The following is a 20,704-nucleotide window of genomic DNA, read 5'->3' as shown; positions in this document are numbered from 1 at the left end:
GAGGGAACGTCAGCTCCTGGATACGTAGAACATTTATTTATGCAGGAGGAATATCGCCTATTTATTAAAATGTAGTCAATTTGGTTTCTAACAATGTTTCTGTTATTGTCTTGTGGCGATTTCCAGGTGTAAAATCTTATGTCTCGTAAATTTTGTCCAAACTTAGTTTAAGTTCGAAGATGGACCATATTGATCTACCCCATCCGTTAATTACCCCCACAAAAGTTCAACATTTTTCGCTAAGATTATTCGCACGATAGTTCCAGAAGGGACAAACCGAATTGTTCCAAACTAGGGATGTTGAAATATTACTTCCATGCATATATCAGGTTCGAATATGGACTATATCGGCCCACGCATTTGGGAAAAGTAACAGTTTAACAGCTCTTCTCGAACCGTTTTGAATTTGTTTGAAACATGTTTGCCTATCGGCCCTTTTACGACTGTGCAATTTTTCGGGGCAAGTCCATACTTCCTGATACAACGACAACTAAACTGACTAGTGCCTAAGATAATCCTCGAAGGGAGAAACCGGTTTGGTCTTAATTTTGTACATCGTATTATTTCTTAGAGACTTGGATTACATCCGAATATGGATTACATTGGAATACGCCTTCGGGTGCCTCCCACACAAATTTTGGAAAAAGTGCCGTTTAAGGACTCGTCTCGTGGCCCTTGTTACAACGTTACAATTTTTTTGGGGGTCAAAGTCCATTCTTCTTTGGAGATTGGCCCAAAATTTAAAAAAAAAAAACATAGAGACGTTATAATTATTGAGTTTACTTATTTTCTTTGTGTCCGAGGCTGAGGGTATATCTCCGTGACAGCTGACCGATACTTTTTAACTAGATTTAATAATATGTAGCGAAAATGCCCCGATCGGTCATTATTAAATACGGAAAATAATACCTTACGTTTCCAGTAATGACGGCGTATATATGTACACTCCGGTTCATCTGAATAGAACCAACCAGTATTTGTCTACAAATACCGATATATCTGACGATAGGAGAGGAATTGTAAATTATATTTTTGTGGACATGTAGAGTATGTAGTACCCAATATTTTCAATACCTAACATGTTTCACATATGGGTTATAACGGTACTTTTTACTCGCTTTATGAAAAAAAGCCAAAATATTAGCATGTTTTAATGGTTCACCAGGATAGAACCATCCTAACAATTTACACAAATCCGTTGTCAGATGTGGTAAACTTTCACAAAAAAACTTCTTATAATTATAAATAAAGGCCGTGAGTGATGATTGCCAACAAATATTGTGCAAAAAATGTGTATTAGGGTCTTGGAATTTCATGAAAATCTATGCTTAGAGCTCCAAAAATATTCTTATGAAGAAATCGGTAGAAACACTTTATAAATCAAAATTTTATACTGAATTATTTTCAAAATGTTCAAGACTACCATAAAGTTAAAAAGAAGTCACATTTGATCGTTTTCTAAATCAGAAACAGAGGAAATATTCTAAAGATAACTCCAATTTCTACCTTTCCAATCCAAAAATTTATATTTTATCTCAGGAAAGTGAATGCAAATCGATGGTTCCACTTAGTTTCGTTGGCCGTGGACACCTACAGGTCCAAAAAATCCCACCCCCGAATGCTTCCTGTTAACATCAAGGTCTTTGATTTAAAAGATATCGCATGACATGAAAAGCACAGAAAGATAGACGCTCTTTCTTGTGTATAACGGATCAGAAATATTTTTTTCGTACTTATACCATGAGCAAAAGATGTGTGAACGTCGTAACTATCAAAAATAAACCTTTTTCGTTCAAAAAAAAAAAAAAAAAAAATATCGTCTGCCATCCCCTATCACTAAGTTGTTTCTTCACATCGAATGTCTTAGAACCTTTTGAAATTCCAAATAATTGATGGTGACATGAAGCGTTCGGCAGTGGGATTTTTTTATTTTTTGGACCTGTAGATGTCTACAGCCAACGAAACTGGGTGGAACCCATCGATTTGCATTCACTTACCATGTATATCATGGACGGCTAAAATATGTCGCAATCATATAAAAGAAATTCCTTGGAAAATTGTGCCCAGGTGTACTGGAGTAGGGTATCACATGGTCGGCCCTGTCCGACTATAACACTCTCTTACTTGTTTATTTGTTAGCTTTGGATCTTAATTTGAAGATCAGATTTAATCTTCCGATAAGTAGTAAGTGGCTGTGGTACTAGCTGCCTTGTCGTATTATTAAATAAGTTGGTCTAAAAAAGGAAAATGACTTCTTTTAACAAAATACACGCATCAAAAATTTCGTTTCGCTTCTTTTCCCACTGTATTAAGGGCGTGTGCATGTTGTGGTGAGTTTGTGGTTTTCCAGTGATTTGAAGTTTCATATTTTTTCCGGAGTGTTTTTTCAGAGATTTGTCTTTTTCCAAAAGTACAGGTGACAAATCGGTTTTGTGCTATTTAAGCATAATGCCCGCAAAAGGTTTCGAGTTTCACGATGATTTATGAAGAGCACATACTTTGTCTATTTGTTGTGTGATGTTGTTGTGATGGGTTTCGTTTATTTTGTAAGCTGTGACTGATTTCTGTAAAACATAATAGGAGAGTGGGGCGGTTGTAAGTGGGAAACTTTACACCATGACAATTATTCGCTGTTATTTTGCGTTTGTAGATAGGACTGGATGGAATACATATAGATCGTTTTGGTTTTATTAATAGTAGGTTCTGAAATTACATGCAACTGGATAATAGTGTCATTTACAGAGAGAGATATTGTGTTGTATATTGTGGCGTATGCGCGGTTTGTGGACACAAGTCTTAATAACTAATACGCACTAATGCATACGACGTTGTCGTGTAAAACTAACATCTGCCGATGTTATAATTACCCAGCAAACCAATCGTACCGACTTCGTAACGAAATCGGAACAAAATTCGGACGATACGTCCGATATCTGATTCGAAATCGTAACGATATTCTAACGAAAGTTGTATGAAGTGGTTGACATAATTTCGGAACGAAATTCGGATCGATTTCGGTCCGATTTCGTAACGAAATATGAAGAAAATCCTTGGGAAATTCGAAAAGGAAATTTCTTTCCGACATTCGTTCCGAAATCGGTACAAAATCTGAACTATTTTCTCTCCGAAAAATCGTTTAGAAATCGGAACGAAATCTGAACGACTTTGCTTCCGAAATTGTTCAGACGTGTCGGACATCAGACATTTGGTTTGCTGGGTAAATTTAGAGGGGAAGTGTATTTTATGCTCGCCATTTTAACAAATTTTATAGTTTTATCCAACTATTCAATCGATTTGGCCACCTATTGATTGCGGAAGCTGTCAATATTTGCACCTCCTCGCGTCCCTACATCAATGATGTTGTCAACAAAGAGCTTACTGATCAGTATGTGGTCTATGTGATTATACCAGTAATCGGCACACAACAACAAAAAATTGAGCAAACACCGTGCGAGTGCATGGTTTTTCAATGCGTTAATGGAGAGAGAAGCACTCTTTGCTTGCTCGCGAGTATAGAGCTGCGGAATGCTGGATTATACCCTACACCACTATTTGGGGAGGGTGTTATAAGTTAGCTTTGGCCAAAAAGCTTGTAACGCATCGAATTAATGGTCGTAGACCCATAATATATCCAAATGATTGTCTCGACGAGCTGAGTCAATCTGGCTATGTTTGTCCGTCCCTCCGCCCGTCCGTCTGTCCATCTAAACCTTGTAACCACGCTACAGGTCGCAATTTTGATCAGATCGTCACCAAATATTGGGTGCTGATTGGGGTCCTGGAGGGGAAGAAACCTATTGATTTCGGTGATGGTCGAATAATAGTTAAGGGTCGGAATCGGCAAAAAACTTATTTGGAGAAAAATTCAACGTTTTTTATTCAAAGCGAATATCTCAGTTTCTATAAGGGGTATACCAACATCAATATCTGACAAAGAAAGAAGATAATATCACCTTTCTAACGATGTAAAGTAGGTTGTCGAAAGTTATCAAACAACGAAGATGTCCCAATAGTCGCAGATTAAAGCCAACATTTCATTTTTTGCGATTTTAATTATAGATGAATATCACAGTTTTGGTTGGAGACTTTCCAAAATCAAAGCCTGACCATGAAAGTAGAAAATCCCATTTTTACAATGATGCAAAATAGGTTGGCGTAGGTGGCCAAATAACGGAGATATCATAATAGTCGGTAATACATGACATTTGTAATTTTTTTGAAATCACGCTACAGGTCGCAATTTTGAGGGGATCGTGACGAAATTTTGGTGGTGAATGGGGGTCCCGGATGGAACGAGACTACTGATTTTGGTGATGGCCGGATAATAATCGGGGGTTGGAATGGGCAAAAAACTTATTTAGAGAAAAAGCCAACGTTTTATTCCGAAGCAAATATCTCAGCGTCTATAAGGGGTATACCAAAAGCAATAAGGGGTGTACCCTGACAATGAAAGTAGCAAATATCACCTTTCTAACAATGTAAAGCAGGTTGTCGTAGGTAGTCAAACAACGAATATAACGCAATTGTCGCTAATGAAATCCAAATTTTCATTTTTGCGATTTTAATTATAATGACGAATATCACAGCTTTGGTTGGGGACCGTCCAAAAGCAAAGCGTATGTGAAGAAAATTCAACGTTTTAATCTTATGAAAATATCTCCTCCTCCAATAAGAGTATTCAAGAAGGAAAGCCGATCAATGGAAGAAGAAAAGTTCTCTGTTACATTGATATAAAGTAGGTTGGCGTAAATTGTCTAACAACGGAAATATCGCAAAATTGGTATTGCAGTCGGAGTTTTGATCGGATAATCATGAAATTTTGGACGTTGAGGAAGAAGCCTGACAGAGGAAGTGTCCTGATGTTGGTGATGCTCATGTAATTTTCAGGGGTCAGTATGGGTAAGCAACTTATGTGGAGAAAATTCTAAGCTTTATTCATATGCCAATATCTCCGCTTCTAGTTGGTATTCCAAAAGGAAAGCTCGTCAATGAAAGAAGAAAAGTTCTCCTTTAGGTTGACGTAGATGGTCAAAAGATGGAGATATCGCAAAAGTCTGTAATGAATTCCATTTTCAATTTTTTTAATTAATGCTATAGGTAGCAATTTTGATCGAATCGTTACGAAATTTTGGGAGTTGATGCGAGTTTCACAAAAGAAGAAGCCTATTGGTCATGGTCGGATATTATTCAGGGGTCGGAATGGACAAAAACTCATGTGGAGAAAAATTCAAAGTTTTATTACTTTGCGAATATCTCGGCTTGTTGTAAGATATTCCAACGGCAAAGCCTTTACATTGATGCAAAGTACATTGGTGCAAAGGTGGTCAAACAAGGGAGATATCACAATAGCATGTAATGCATCCAATGTTCCAACAATTTTTATAAAATCGTCACGAAATTTTGGTGGCCTAAGAAGGTCCCAGAGAGGAAGAAGCATATTGAATTTTGTGATAGTCAGATAATATTCCCTAAAATAAATGTTTAGCAGTGAAAAGCTTATGCACAGGGGTAGTGGTGTAGGGTATCACATAGTTGGCACCGTCCCGACTATAGCCTTTGCTTACTTATTTTTTGTATGGGCTACTGGGAAAGATCCAAGTGTTAATATGTACATATACCTTAGTGCGGGAATCTTGTACCGCCAATAGATAAGTGGTGCCAGATGCAAAAATCTATTGAAATCCTCCATTGTCTTTTCTTTCAGTTCATAGACCTCGTTGGCCTATGATGGAATGGATGATGTGGTTGTTCGGAATAACTTTATCATTTAGGTCACCCACCACAATTTTAATATCACTGGAAAGGACCGTCGGATTTAGAATTATACGATCATACATAATTCGAAGAAGAAATGTAACCAAATATCTGTAGAATTTCAAGTTTATTTTGCACCATCTCGCTTCTGTCATTCGTCTTTCATTAGATCTTTATAAATGTAGCAAGAAACTGTCAACTAATGCCATTTTTTAATGTATTATAGTCAATTAAGGCCACAGCCTTCAAAAGGTCTTACTTCTCTAATATTACAGCCATAATTTGACCAATTTTAGCGTTTTAAACTTGAAATGGATTTTATTCGTTCCAGTTTGAAAATGAATTTGCAATGGTAGTTGTGTCCCCCCACCGTAAGTCTTTATTTGGGACCTAAAGGGGCGATAATGTTTTTTTTAATATTTTATATCTCCAAAACTTCTTAACCGATTTTCCTGTAATTTTAAGATTATTTACAGGGATGTCATCTGGTGAAATTAAGCTATATATTTTTTTGGAATTTCGAATTAAATGCCCGAGGCACTTATTTGTGGCCCTAAGACCCGACCCACCACTTTTTTAAATATGTTATAACTCCAAAACTTCTTAACCGATTTCCATGTCATTTTCAGATGATGTACAGGGATGGTCAATGGTGGAAATTGGGCTATATATATATATATATATATATATATATATATATATATATATATATATATATGGGGAATTCCAAGTGAAATCGGACAGTTCGGAGAAAAGTAATTTTTGATTTCAATTGTTTTTGGTTCAATTAATGCAAAGGTATTAAGGAAAAATTATATTGACAAATTTTAAAAAAATCAGAAAAAATAGTATTTATTCGAATCCCATTACGATTTAGAACTTAAAATTTTTGTAATTGAACGTAGTTTAACATATAATTTTTTTGAAAAAATCGAAGGGTACAATCATATTTAAAAATTGATTTTAAATATTAAATCCCGAAAATTGCATTGAAGCCCACTGTGCATTTCTCTTTTAAGTATTTCTTTCGATAGCTGATGAAAAAACAAACAATTCAAAAAAAAAGATGGTCCCATTTGGACCAATATTAAAGAAGTTATGAGTATTTATTTGGACATAGTTCTTTAAAAATGTGATAATTTCAATAGGCGATATCTCTGTACCGTTGGTCAAAAAAAAATTTTAAAATATACTAAAATGTGCATTAATTGAACCAAAAACAATTGAAATCAAAAATTACTTTTCTCCGAACTGTCCGATTTCACTTGGAATTCCCCATATATATATATATATATATATATATATATATAGTCTGTCGCAAAAGTTAGTATACACCCTTGAAACCAAAATGTATTAGGGATAAATATCACTATAACTTATTGATAACGACAAACAATTACTTTTATTTGATAGACAAGAAGGTTGCCTTCCATAATAACAATTAAAAGTGCGCACTATTTGCATACATTAGCAAATGTACAGTTCGAATCCCAAAAAGACCAAAAATGATCTCGCAAAATTTAGTATACAACGGACAATCCTCGTGGAACTGTGTACAAAATTCTTGATATTTTTGAACAAAATGAAACTAAATCTGTACTTAAGATCATAAAGAGTATATTCATTGGTTTTAATGACAGTTATAGTACTTATAGTGACAAGTCCAACGTACACTGGATCGTAAAATCCACAAAAATTGGTCATCTACAAATACAACAACTGTAGCGACAAAATTCCGAGTGTTATGTCCTGTTTATGAATTCTGAAGCCATGAAATGCTCAGAAAGCTCTAAAGTTTCAATATGGGGTCTTCTTGATCGAGTTTCGACTTGTCCTGTTTGAAAAAACGGGAATTTCTTGAAGGAAACCCATACTTTTGAGGCCATTGTCCTTTTGAAACATGTAATAATCCTTAATCCTTACACATAGTAGGCAACACTTTGCTACTTTGTTGATATGTTATTGGAACGAGGAGAGCTTTGATTAAGCAATTGGGCCAGTTGAGTGAAATATGCTGTATATTGTAAAAACCAAAAATGTTTTACAATTGATCAATCCGAGTTTCACCCATTCAGAATTCGCGAACTGTTAACATATTCCATATATAGTATGACGGTAATTCTTTAAAATGAAGTGTTTTAGGAGGGATCCCATAATGTCGACCATTAAATTTAATTTTCGTGGAAGCTGTGTTGGCATCAATTTAGAAAAATGGGTAAAAATGGGTTGAAGCCAACAAGTTTTTTTTCAGATTTCTGGCTTAACCATACATTTTATAGACCTACATATGTCCAAAGAAAGAATGACAGAATATTCCATGGACATGACTTTTCGATATATTCACTGCATCCACCTAAAATTGATACTGACATTGACAGGAATTTCGGGTTTTTTTTTTGATTTTTTTAAACAATCTAGACGCTCAACAAGATAATATTCCAAGCTCATAATAGATCGTGATTTTACGTCGTTTAATGTATATCTGATGTGTGTGCTCCTTACAGTATTCTAGTAATTGGAGTCTAAAGGCCAACATTTCAAGCGTGAATTTTCTTAAATAAACCTATCTTTTGCGTGTAAAGTTTACAAGTGTCATTCAATTTCCTTTGAACCCCTCGTGAATTTAGTTTTTTTACGCGATGGATCTAATGAGCCCTTCCGCGGAAATATATTTTGACAAATCCGCGTACTAAACCGCGATTTTCTTTAAAATTTTTTACATAACTGGAGTCCTTTAAGCGCCATTTTAATATTTGCGAAAACGCGTGTCATAAATTACAGAGATACGCGAGTAATATGGGTCTTTTACGCAAATAGAATGTGGAGCACATCCGCGGTTCTTGAAGAATCTATTTGAAATAGGTGTATATTGACGTATTTTTGATGGGCGCTAATGAAACCGGATGCGCATCAAAATCGTTAGTATAATTTAGATTTGCTCCAAGATTTTTTTAAATTTTTTTGATATTCCGTGAAAATAAAAACAAATTTTGGAAATTGTGGTGCACTTACGGATTTATGTCAATTGCTGTTACTGATATATGCATACATTTTATCAATACAACAAATAAGACATTTTAAAATATTTTTCTTTATAAGAGAATACAAATGGCTATAACTTTTGGGCACATCGGCCAGTTTTGTGAACGCGAACAGATTTGAAAGCAGAATTTTTCCTTAACCTCTATAACAAAAATCGTAGAAAAAATTTTCTAATTTTCGAGAAATGTATTCCATCAATCACAGCGTGATTAATTTGATTTCTTGTTTTTTTTTCGTCTGGTGGGAGCCCTTTTGAATATTGAGATGCTTTAATCGGTACTGCGAACTGCATTATTCCATTGCCAGATGTTTTACTAATTGAGACTGAATTTCCCGACAGTTTGGCCAAAGATATTCTCCTTTCCAATTTTGGCATTAAAATCAACAAGAGTGGAGTTGTCAACTTTAGAGGGGGTTGTTTTTCTTCTTTTTAGTTTTTATAATACGATGCTTTTCTAGGGGTAGCCTAATGCCGAACCCAAGTTTTTGTCGTTTTTATGTGTGAACGCGCGGAACATGTTAACTCAATGTCTTTAACGGATGTTAAGGCAGCTCACCAAGAGACACCACGGGGAGGTCACTATCCACTTGAAATGAAAGTAGAGACAAGGCAAGTTCTAGGCTTTAACATGTTAAAGTTGGCTAGGACCTTTGTTTAGCATCTTTCATCCCTTACGTCACCCCAAATTCTTTACAACTTGTTTAATTATACTGTGCAGCAGCATTTTTGGGGGGTGGAAAATTCCATTTGGGGATTAAAGCCCTAGATTACTGTATTAAGAACCCAAAAGGAAATTTTCGCCATAGGTCTAGTTTCTGAGATATCGCGTGATGATTTTTTTGATTTTTCCCTTTTAATACTTGGGAAAATAGCTCCATATCTCTCTTTGTTCAGTCAAATCGTCCTTTATTTCTTGAACAGTAGTAGAAGTACCACAAGATGAGATTTTCAACATCCAAATATTCTACAAAACTGTTGTTCAGAAGATTTTATGTACGGTTCTCTTTGGCAACTAATCAATATTTTCCCATTTTTATTGTCCTTTTTGATGTTTACTCGGTCTTGGTTCAGAAAAAAAACTATGTTTGGTTTTTCTGTATATTCGATATTGGTTATTTATTGGTATGTAGACTTACCAATTTGGTTATTACTTATGTAGGCATATGGGGCGCTTTTGAAATATTTACCAAAAAACGCTATTGTAAAGAAGAACATGTTAATAACAAATTTTCATGGAGGACAGATCCGGTTATCTCAATTTTTGAACCGGATATTCCGACATTAAAACCGATTTTTGAACCGGTTTTAAGTAACCGATTAAGTTTATATGCATACCATTACAAAGCTTATGGAGTTGTCAATCAAATGAAATTAATTCGCTGATTGAAACTTGGCTAGATGCAGTGGAAGAACAAAAACCCCGTTTTATTGAACCAATTTTAAGGAAAATAAGTAAGAAAAGGCTATAGTCGGACGGGGCCGACCATGTGATACCCTACACTACAACCACTAGGAATTTGTTATGTGCAACCGCTTTGCACGCTGAATGTCCGGATTTGATTCCCAGGTCTGGCAACATGAAATTTTCAACGGTGGCAAAATACCCCTTAGTAATGTTGGCGATATTTCCTGAGTATTTCAGCCATGAAAAACGTCTCTACAAGTGGCAACTTAGGATACGCCTTTCGGACTCGGCGATAAAAACTAGGTCACATATCAATAACTTAATATGAATACATTGATATAAGAGAAGCCTCGCTTGTCCCTACTTCGATGTTTGTGGAACAATTATATAAATTATACATTTCTACAAAATATTTGAAAATTGGAAAATTCACATTGATTAGCCCGTCCTGCTACATCTTCAAATTGTTTTTGAATATCAGGTTCCTTTTTGGAATACACCTAAAATAAATAAATATACATACATATATACAATGCAATTCGCTATATCTCTGATATTTGCTATTTGGGAAAATTGTGAGTTTATTGAAGATCTATCGTCCTAAAATTGTGCACTTGTACCTCAAATATGCTTGATAACGCAGTTTTGTGCTTTTCAGGATATTTCAAAAATAGTTAATTGTGGGTATATCTTGTGATATCAAAAATATGTTTTATACTGGTAGAAATAACTAATAATGAATAGAAATTCAAATAATTTGCATGCAAACAAATTTATAAATCCCAAAATTATTTATATTCAATTACACAGCAAAGGATATAGTATAAGTCAGCAGCGCTAACGGTGATATACTTTCAGCCTCTGAGCAAAAAAATAAACAAACACAATAATTATGCCGTATAAAAATATATTGATTTTCAATCACGAGTTTTCTTCAAAATACGCGGAATATTTAGGTATTGTAATGTAGGGCTATACCAAATCAATTTTAGTGAACTAACTTCTAATTGTAGTAGAGGGTAATAAATGAAGTTGAGCCAATGGGGGAATACTCCACTCAAGCAATCAAAAATTGAGAATTATTTTTCGAATTTGTAATTTTAGTTGGAGCCGGCAGGGGTTTTTGGAACTTTTGGACCATTATCTCAGGAAGTATGGACTTACCGTTGCAATAGGGACCATGAAAAGAACCTTCTTCAAAAAATTGAAATGGATCCGATACGAGTCCTCAAACTGCACTTTTCCCAAATTTTGTGTGGGAATACTCGAAGTAGGAGACCGATATTGTCCATATTCCAACCTGATACATGACTGGATGAAATAATACGATGTGCAAAGTTTGGACCAATCAGAAAATCCCCTTGGGAGCTATCTTGCGGATTTGCCATTTTCGGCCATAATCCCAAGAAGTATGGACTTGCCATTGCAATTGTACCATCGCAGAGGTGGCCGCAAGGACAATCTGTTGAAAAGAAATTCAAAACTGTTCGAGAGGACTCTTAAATTTCACTTTTCAGAATTCTGTGTGGGAGGTACCCGAATGTGTGGACAGATGAACCGACAGGGCTAAATCGACTCCAAATTGTCTGAAGCGAATTTCGTCCAAACATACTTGGGGTCTAAAACCATTATTTCGATGAGACACATCTTTGGTCGTATTTTGTATGTATCCCCTTTACCCAAAATCCTGAGGTATAAAATAGGAGGCGAGGCGACCCCATGCTGCAATATTTGTATAAAAAATCCAATTGGACAATTGAGCTGAAAATTTCTCTGTCATGATAGAGACAATTTGTATCATGTGAGGAAATTGTGGTTATCTACACAAAACCCATTATATATTAGGCAGTAGGCCCATTATCTAGCAGACACTGGTCGTTTAAACGCCACAAAAAATGGTTTCAAAAATTGACGTAAAACTCTGGCTTTTTCGAATATTTTTGTGGGGTTTTTTGCATTTTGTTATAGTATTGTCTGTTATCTGTCATTTCACGCTTATAACGCTTCATTTGGCCTACGCATTTCCACGCAATTGGCCTAAAACCCAAGCTATTCAAAAAAATCGACTTTTTTGTAATTTTCGACTTTTGATGAAAAATTTAAATATGCGATAAAAATTTAATCATAAATGTTAGAATCATATAAAGTCAGGGATTTGTTAGGAATATAGTAAGAGTATTTTCTCAATCAAAAACCAAGGGATTGGCATGTAAGGATACACCAATATTACCCTCCAAATTTTTTGGCACTTTTAAAAGAAGGCCCGATTGCAGGAAAACTATACGTTTTAGAAAAAATGACGTTTATTAAAAAATGTTTAGAAAGTCTCAAAAATATAATTTTCATAAACAATTTTAAGTTTTCTAGCAAAAAAATTCTCGGCGCTAAGTGGATTAAAATGTGGACCAAAAATAAAATTTGTATATTTTTCTTACAAAAGTAATGGTGTATTTCCACCGTTAAATAATATCAGATCATCATGCAAAATTATAGGCATTTTCTTCAACCTACACTCTTACCTCGTGCAAAATTTCGTGACTATTGAGCTATAATTGCGACCAATTGAGCTATAATAGCGTGTTTATGATTACACTACAAACAAAAAACTGGATATATTAGGCTCTAACTCTGTTATCTGATCACGTACTTCAACATTATTGACATCAATGGAAAGGTCAAGAGATGGTCTTCCAAATATAACCCACGAGGAAGGAATGTGCCTTCCAGGAACAAACTGTATATTAAAAATTTTCACAATTTTCACACAAAAGTTGTGGTCCATTTAACCCTCTAAATATTATCTGATCGCCATCTCAAATTGCAAGCTTCTTCTTTGTCATATACTCTTACCTTATGTCAGTTATGTCGTAGGTCAAACTTCTGACGCCATAACTCAGAAGTTTGACCTACGGCATAACTGTCCTTCCTTCGAAATATTATCTTAATCGACTTTCATGCCAAAAGGAATGTTTCGCCCCCCAGCCTTTGATCTTCATATTTGCGCGTAGCGATATTTTTTCTTGAAATAGGTTCAATAAAGCGGGTTTTTTTGTTCTACCACTGCATCTAGCCAAGTTTCAATCAGCGAATTAATTTCATTTGATTGACAACTCCATAAGCTTTGTAATGGTATTCATATAAACTTAATCGGTTACTTAAAACCGGTTCAAAACCGGTTTTAATGTCGGAATAGCCGGTTCAAAAATTGAGATAACCGGATCTGTCCTCCATGAAAATTTGTTATTAACATGTTCTTCTTAACAATAGCTTTTTTTGGTAAATATTTCAAAAGCGCCCCATATGTCTACATAAGCAATAACCAATTGGTAAGTCTACATACCAATAAATAACCAATATCGAATATACAGAAAAACCAAACATAGTTTTTTTTCTGAACCAAGACCGAGTAAACATCAAAAACGACAATAAAAATGGGAAAATATTGATTAGTTGCCAAAGAGAACCGTACATAAAATCTTCTGAACAACAGTTTTGTAGAATATTTGGATGTTGAAAAGTCTCATCTTGTGGTACTTCTACTACGGTTCAAGAAATAAAGGACGAAAGGATATGAAAGATATTGAGTTAGAAGAATGAAATATTTTACAAAAAGTTTCGCCAATCGATTTTACTGAAGATATGTATTCTCAAAACGAAGCTACAATAACGCCAATGAGAGATATGAAGCTATTTTCCCAATTATTATAGGGAAAAAATCAAAAAAATTGATCACGCGATATCTCAGAAACTTGACCTATGGCGAAAATTTCCGTTTGGGTTTTTAATATGCTCACCAAGGGCTTTGATCTCCAAAAGAAATTTTCCAACCCCCAGACTTTCAGTTCCATTTTGTGTCACAGTGTTATATATCTTTCTGTTTATACCCTCCATCACAAAATAATAATTTGCGACCCTTAACGACCGAACGAATCGCTGGATAAAATATTGATTAAATGTATTGTATGTCCATAGAACTTTTGGTACTGAAAATGGAAAGTCGCTTCTGTTTATACCCTCCATCACAAAATAATAATTTGCGACCCTTAACGACCGAACGAATCGGTGGATAAAATATTGATTAAATGTATTGTATGTCCATAGAACTTTTGGTACTGAAAATGGTCTATATAGTTCAACACAAAGTATCAAGTGACGCGTCGACGATTTAAGGTTTTTTGAAGGTATCTGCCCTCCGCATAGGTTGTGATTTGGTATTGTTTGTTTCCAAGGGCTAAAAAATATTTCTACCAAATATTGGTTTTATAGGTCCATATAATGACGTGACGCGTCACTTTGAAAAATTTTATAACTATTAAACCTATTTAACGAATTTGTTGTAGTTTTTGAAGTTCTCAACCCCATCTTAGTACTGGACTTCGCATTCAAGTTTTCTATGATTAACTAGGAAGTAATGACATCTCACCTAATTTCTTCCTTACAGCTATTATAAAATATTAATGCATTTACAGTTGTCTTTCATAAGCACCTCTTGTCCAAATTTGATATTCATGAATCGTTTTTCAAACTCCCTGGAAATCAATTGCAAACATGACAAATTCAATGACTTCTTTGACAAATGTCAAATAGCCAGCCTCATAATACAAACGACATTATACGATACATCATTAAGTCTTTGGGAATTAGCATATTATCAAGATGCGTCCGTCCCCTCCATCCGACAATGGCTTAACATATAATTCACTTACCCACAACCAATTAATCTTTCATCAAATCGCACAGCAAATCGCTTCGAGTTAGTTGTGACATTTGATGTCTGATGTTTGTCATATTTACATTTGGGTTGCAGCATATAATATCTTCCTGCTGTTCGCCATTTGTGGTGGACGGAGATTTATTCACTGTCACACAATTGAAATTTGATTTGATTGCGCATTAATTTATTCGAGTTGGTTGGTAGTGGTGAAATTTAAAAGTCGCTTAATTAAAAGCCGCGCACAAGCAAGCAACAATGTAGCAGTGGCATTGTAACATTCTATGTAATTTGGATTAAAGTGTACAAATGACTGCAGCACGGGTATACTACACACACATCAGTTCACTCATTGATTTTATCCCGGGGTACTCTGTGTGGTAAAATGTGTAAATAAGCTGCAATTTTGACAATATAACATTGGTTGACTTGTGTTATACGGGATGTGGGAACATGTCAATGTGTATGTATATAAAATGTCCAACCTATAAACCGAGCAACCTACCTATATATGTATCAACCGCACACACGCACTTAATATCACACATTGTGGATATATCAAACATTCTGACACACAATTTTCTTACTTAATTGCCGCCACATCTACATACATACATATGTTCACGCTATGTACGTACTAAAGTATATTGGCCAAAGTGAAACATGAGTTTGTATCGATCGAGCGGTCGGTTGGTTGGTGTCTACTTATCTGAAGTGGATACTAAAACAATAGCTAATACATGTAGAGAGAGTATCAACAATGGTTGCAAGCAACAATGACAACACAACAATAACAAACAACAACGACAGCCGACATGCAATTACAACACAATATTGAAGTGAATTCAATGTATCCAGATCCGCCTCATTGGTCTCTTTGTTGCCGGCATATGAATTGGGGTGGTGGTAGTTGGAAATCGATTTTTATACAATTTTTCCAAAAATTCGAAAACCTAGTTTAGGGGATCCAACAACCCGGCCAGCCGGCATTTAAAGGAACGATATGTGAAATCCACAAACCATTTTATATCGAATGTTTCAGATGGATGCGTTTCACACATGGGTTTCAGGTTTCGGAAATCCTATGTCATCAAATTCCAAAATGCCTTTTGAAACCAATTTATATTCACAATTTGTTGCAGATTTTGTTATTTTGCACTTTCTAGCTTTGTACGTAAGTATGGACAAGTGTGGGTATGTGTCGGTATATGAATAACGTTGAATTTATGAGCAAATTCACAAAGATTGTGATTTGAAGTAATTTAATATGTTCCAAAGCTTTGAAAATCTCAGGCGCTGATTGGCACAATTGCGTTTCCTGGTAAAATTGTTCGCCTTTGGAGGTTGTAGAGATTAGTTATTGGATTTGCTCTTCAGGCTGCTCTTTAAATATCCAAAACACAGAAATGGACTCGGATGTATAGGGGAAATTGGAACCAACAATATAATTAACATCAAAGTACCACCAACACTCAAAAGATGTTGCCAAGCAACGTTCCTGGCCGGATTTAACATCCTTTAAAGGCAGCGAGCTAATATGGCTAATATGGGTCATTCATTTACCCGTTAGAACGATAAGAACTTGGGTTGGGCGTCGGGATAGTAATCTACGCCTATAACAACATCCTACCACGGCAAACGTTTAAAATAATCCGCGAATCTGCAGCTGGAAAGCTCACTATTTATAAAGAAGGTGAAGTTTACGCACTGGCAGATGTACTTGCAAAGTAAAAGGCCGATATTATTGCCGTACAGAAAATTTGATGGATTGTGAAAAGCGTCACAACAACACCTAAATTTGACCCACAAAATGGTAGCTGCCAAGTCATAAAGCATGAGATTGTTTGCAGATTTGTAGTTGGTCGGATGTTCAAACATCTGGTCTAGAGCTTCATCCCGGTGAATGAAAGACTTGGTAAAAATCGGATAAAGACTACATTTTGTCAACATTAGTTTAATTTGGGTCATGGGCTCATTAAAATTACCCTAGGTGATTTTAATGCTAAAGTTGGAAAAGATAATATCTTTGGCCCAACAGTCGGGAAATTCAGTTTTCGCAGTGAAACATCTGACAATGAAATGGGGCTGAAAGATTTCGCAGCAGCAAAAATCATGGTAGGCGTCAGTACTGGATTTAAGCATCTCGGCATTTGTAAAGGCATCTGGCTGGTGAAAGCCAGAAAACAAAAAATCGAATAAATCACGTTGTGATGGATGGGAGAGCTTGCTGGGTGTACTATCGTTCCGAGGAGCAAACTTCTACTTTGATCACCACCTTGGTACTGCAAAGGAACGTCCCCAATTAAACGTAGCAAATAAAGTACGAACAGACTCGACACAGAAGTTTGACATCGATATGCTATAATCACAACAGATACCCACATCATATTATTCACTCAACTGGCCCAATTGCTTAATAAAAGAAGAGTTGGGCGATAACGATCCAGATCATTGTCCTCATTCAAAGACATCATAAAACAAACGTGTGAAAATAAGTATACGCAGTTTTGTCAAAGAAATTACCGGTGTCCATTGAACGAGATAGTGATCAGGATCGTTCAATTTAACGAGATTGCCCAACTCTAAATAAAAGTACTCCTCACACAAAAAATTGATAACGATTTGATAAACAAATTCAAATGTTCATTTAAATTTTAATTGATTTTTTGCAGTTAAACGAATTGTCATATTTACAAACGTGTTTATCAAATATTTCCTCCCTTATTTATTGAAAATAAAATAACTTTTATTTCATCGTCTTTCAAAAAATAAGTTACATTTTAGTTAGTTAAAAACAAGGCATATTTATAGAAGGAAGATGTATGAATTACAACAACTAAAAATTTTACAAAAACGACATTATTGTTATTGAAAATAAAATGTCAAAGAAAATATTGAACTAGGGTCCTTCTTAAATTTTTCTCAGGAAAACATAAATACTGTTCACGTTCGTGAAGCGCCGTTGTTTTTGGACACCTTGGCGGCGAAGACGAAGTGGCAACATTTTCTAAAGATGAATTATTGGATGTGGCAACCCCGTGGTGAGATGTCACTCGCCACATTATTTAGATCGATATGTTTTTTGTTTGTGTAATTCAAGTCAAAAAGATAGTTGATTTTTTGTTCATTGTAACGCGGTTATTATTTCTGCTTAAAAATAATTAAATACTTATTTTGGTCTTTTTAAATATTAAAGACAATTAAATAAGAATATGTAGTGAATTTTTATAGTTAATAAAATAGAATTGTTTCCATTTGAAACCGACATCGTTCAGTAACTAGAAAAGTGTATTTATTTTTATTTATTTTGTGTGTTTTTTCCTCTCTTCGTTGGCTCCAGTTTGCTCCCCAGGTGCTGTTACATTTTGTTGTTGGGATTTCGACCAAATAGTTTTGAAAGAAAACAAATACATTTTGAAAATCCCAAAAAAAGAACAAATATGAATCCAAATGTAAATATCCATCCAAAAAGCATTCAGAACTGTCGTAGCTCCTTTTTATAACACGTTTTGGATGAGAAGAATTATTTTATGGTATCAAATTTCGACGTTTCAAATTTCATGAGTAGACCCTATTACATTTTTAAAGCCCAATTTACAAAAAAATAAATATACAGCTGATTGTTACTTCTATCTTCTATAAATATGCCTTGGTTACAAAATACAAATTCTGATAAAGCTGTTTACCGGAAAAGTATTTTTCTGTGCTCGTTTCGATAACATACCAGCACAGTAGAAATATACATGGATTCCAGGGACCTCCACCAAGGAACTCGTGATATGACCAGGACACAGTGGGAAAAAATACTATCTAGCGCGCAGAAAATCAAAAAATGGACTTGACTTGTAGAATGTTGGAATAACGCTACCTTTCCCATAGATATTTTTTGCAGTGTTCACGATGATGTTTTTATACCCTACACCACTATGTGGGGAGGGTATTATATGTTGGTTTTGCGCAAAAAGTTTTTACGCATCGAAATAATGGTCGTAGACCAAAATGAATGTCTCGAAGAGCTGAGTCGATCTGGCTATATGTGTCCGTTCGTCCATCTGTCCGTTTTTTTGTTTTTTTGGGTGTTGATGGGGGTCCCGGAGAGGAAGAAGTCTATTGATTTTGTTGACGGTTGGATAATATTTAGGGGTCGGAATAAGCAAAAAAATTATTTGGAGAAAAAGTCAACATTTTATTCCAAACCAAATATCTCAGCGTCTATAAGTGGTGTACAAAAAGCAAAACCTGGCAATGAAAGTAGAAAATATCACCTTTACCAATTATGCAAAGTAGGTTGGCGTAGGTGGTCAAACAATAGAGATATCGCAATAGTCGGTAATAAAGGGTGTTTTTTTAAGCTAGATTGAACTTTAAATTGTAAAAAGTAACACAAAAAAATAAATTTTGATGAAACTTTTGAAAATATGGATGACATTGATCCGGAGGAGTGTGGTTTCAACAGGATGGCCCTACGTGCCATACGGCGAACGCAACCATCGACTTATTGAAATCAAAATTTGGCGAAAAGTCGATTTCGAGAAGTGGACCTGTCAATTGGCCTCCAAGGTCGTGCGATTTGACACCTCTCGATTATTTCCCGTGGGGCTACGTGAAGTCACTGGTTTATGCTGATAAACCAGCAACAATTGATGCTTTGGAGGCCAGCATTGTTCGTGTTATTCGTGACATACGGCCAGCAGTGCTCGAAAAAGTGGCCAAAAATTGGACGTCCAGAATGCACTTCGTCAAGAACAGCCGCGGTGCCCATATGCCCGAAATCATTTTCAAATGTTAATGTCACGTATTGATCTTTCCAATAAAAAAAATTTTTGATTACAATTTAATTTTTTGTGTTATTTTTTACAATTTCAAGTTCTATCGGACTTAAAAAACACCCTTTACATACCTTTTTTCTCTTTTTCATCAATCACACTACAGGTCGCAATTTTGATCGGATCATCACGAAATTTTCTCACAGAGGTAGAAGCCTATTAATGTTGGTGATGTCGAGAGTAGTCAAATATAAAATTAAATATTAATTATTTTGGTTCAATTCGTCTTAAGTCATTTGGTATAAAAGCCAGACAGGTGAAAACTTCCGTATCTCCCTAAAAGAAATGTTTTCGAGTGAAAAGATTATGCACAGAGGTAGTCGTGTAGGGTATCACATAGTCGGCCCCGTAGCGACTATAGCCTTTTCTCACTTGTTCAGTTGTAAAATTGTGATAGATGTGGGCAGTCTGTGAATACATTACTGTTGAATCTTTTTTATTTATCGTTAATCAAATAGTTTTAAAAGCCATAAGTTATGTTAATTTATATGTTACGGGCTAAGGATATGTAACTTCCATTTTATTCCATTTCTGCAATTGAAATAGGGGTTTAGTATGGAAATTAGTCGAGTTTAGCTTCCATTTTTGTTTAAATTTTCCTATATATCTTGTCTAGAATAACTTCTGAAATTATTTCTTGCGACTTTTTGCGATTTTGAATGATGTTTGGAGCAGCATGTTTTTTTAAAGTTTGGGGCATATAAACTTACGATTCCGGGAAAAATTTTTGATCTAACATATCAAGTATCACTTGGAATTAATCACAGCTTAGTCAAAGGTCACACTAGAGTGGTTTTCTTCAAACGTTTAGGAATTTATAGATCGAGTTCCTCACTACACACGGCGCTCTTGAATCAAATTTAAATGGAAGGTGCTTACACCTGGGAAGTTTTTGCGGATTCTGAAACTACAATGTTCATAGATGAGAAAAGTCAAAAAACAAAAAAAAAAAAAAATCGTCGGAG

The 20,704-nt window shown here is 35.2% G+C and overlaps 1 pseudogene; it reads left to right on the top strand.

Moving 5' to 3' along the window:
* Positions 1-20,704, top strand: part of LOC141388956 (large ribosomal subunit protein uL16-like) — a 163,643-nt pseudogene that overhangs the window by 24,330 nt on the left and 118,609 nt on the right.

Source organism: Musca autumnalis, unplaced genomic scaffold (genome assembly GCF_047663935.1).
Source record: "Musca autumnalis isolate F117 unplaced genomic scaffold, ASM4766393v1 scaffold_1, whole genome shotgun sequence".
In the NCBI taxonomy this organism is placed as follows: domain Eukaryota; kingdom Metazoa; phylum Arthropoda; class Insecta; order Diptera; family Muscidae; genus Musca; species Musca autumnalis.
Note: the sequence above shows the minus strand (reverse complement) of the source record. Positions and strands in the feature narration are given on the sequence as shown.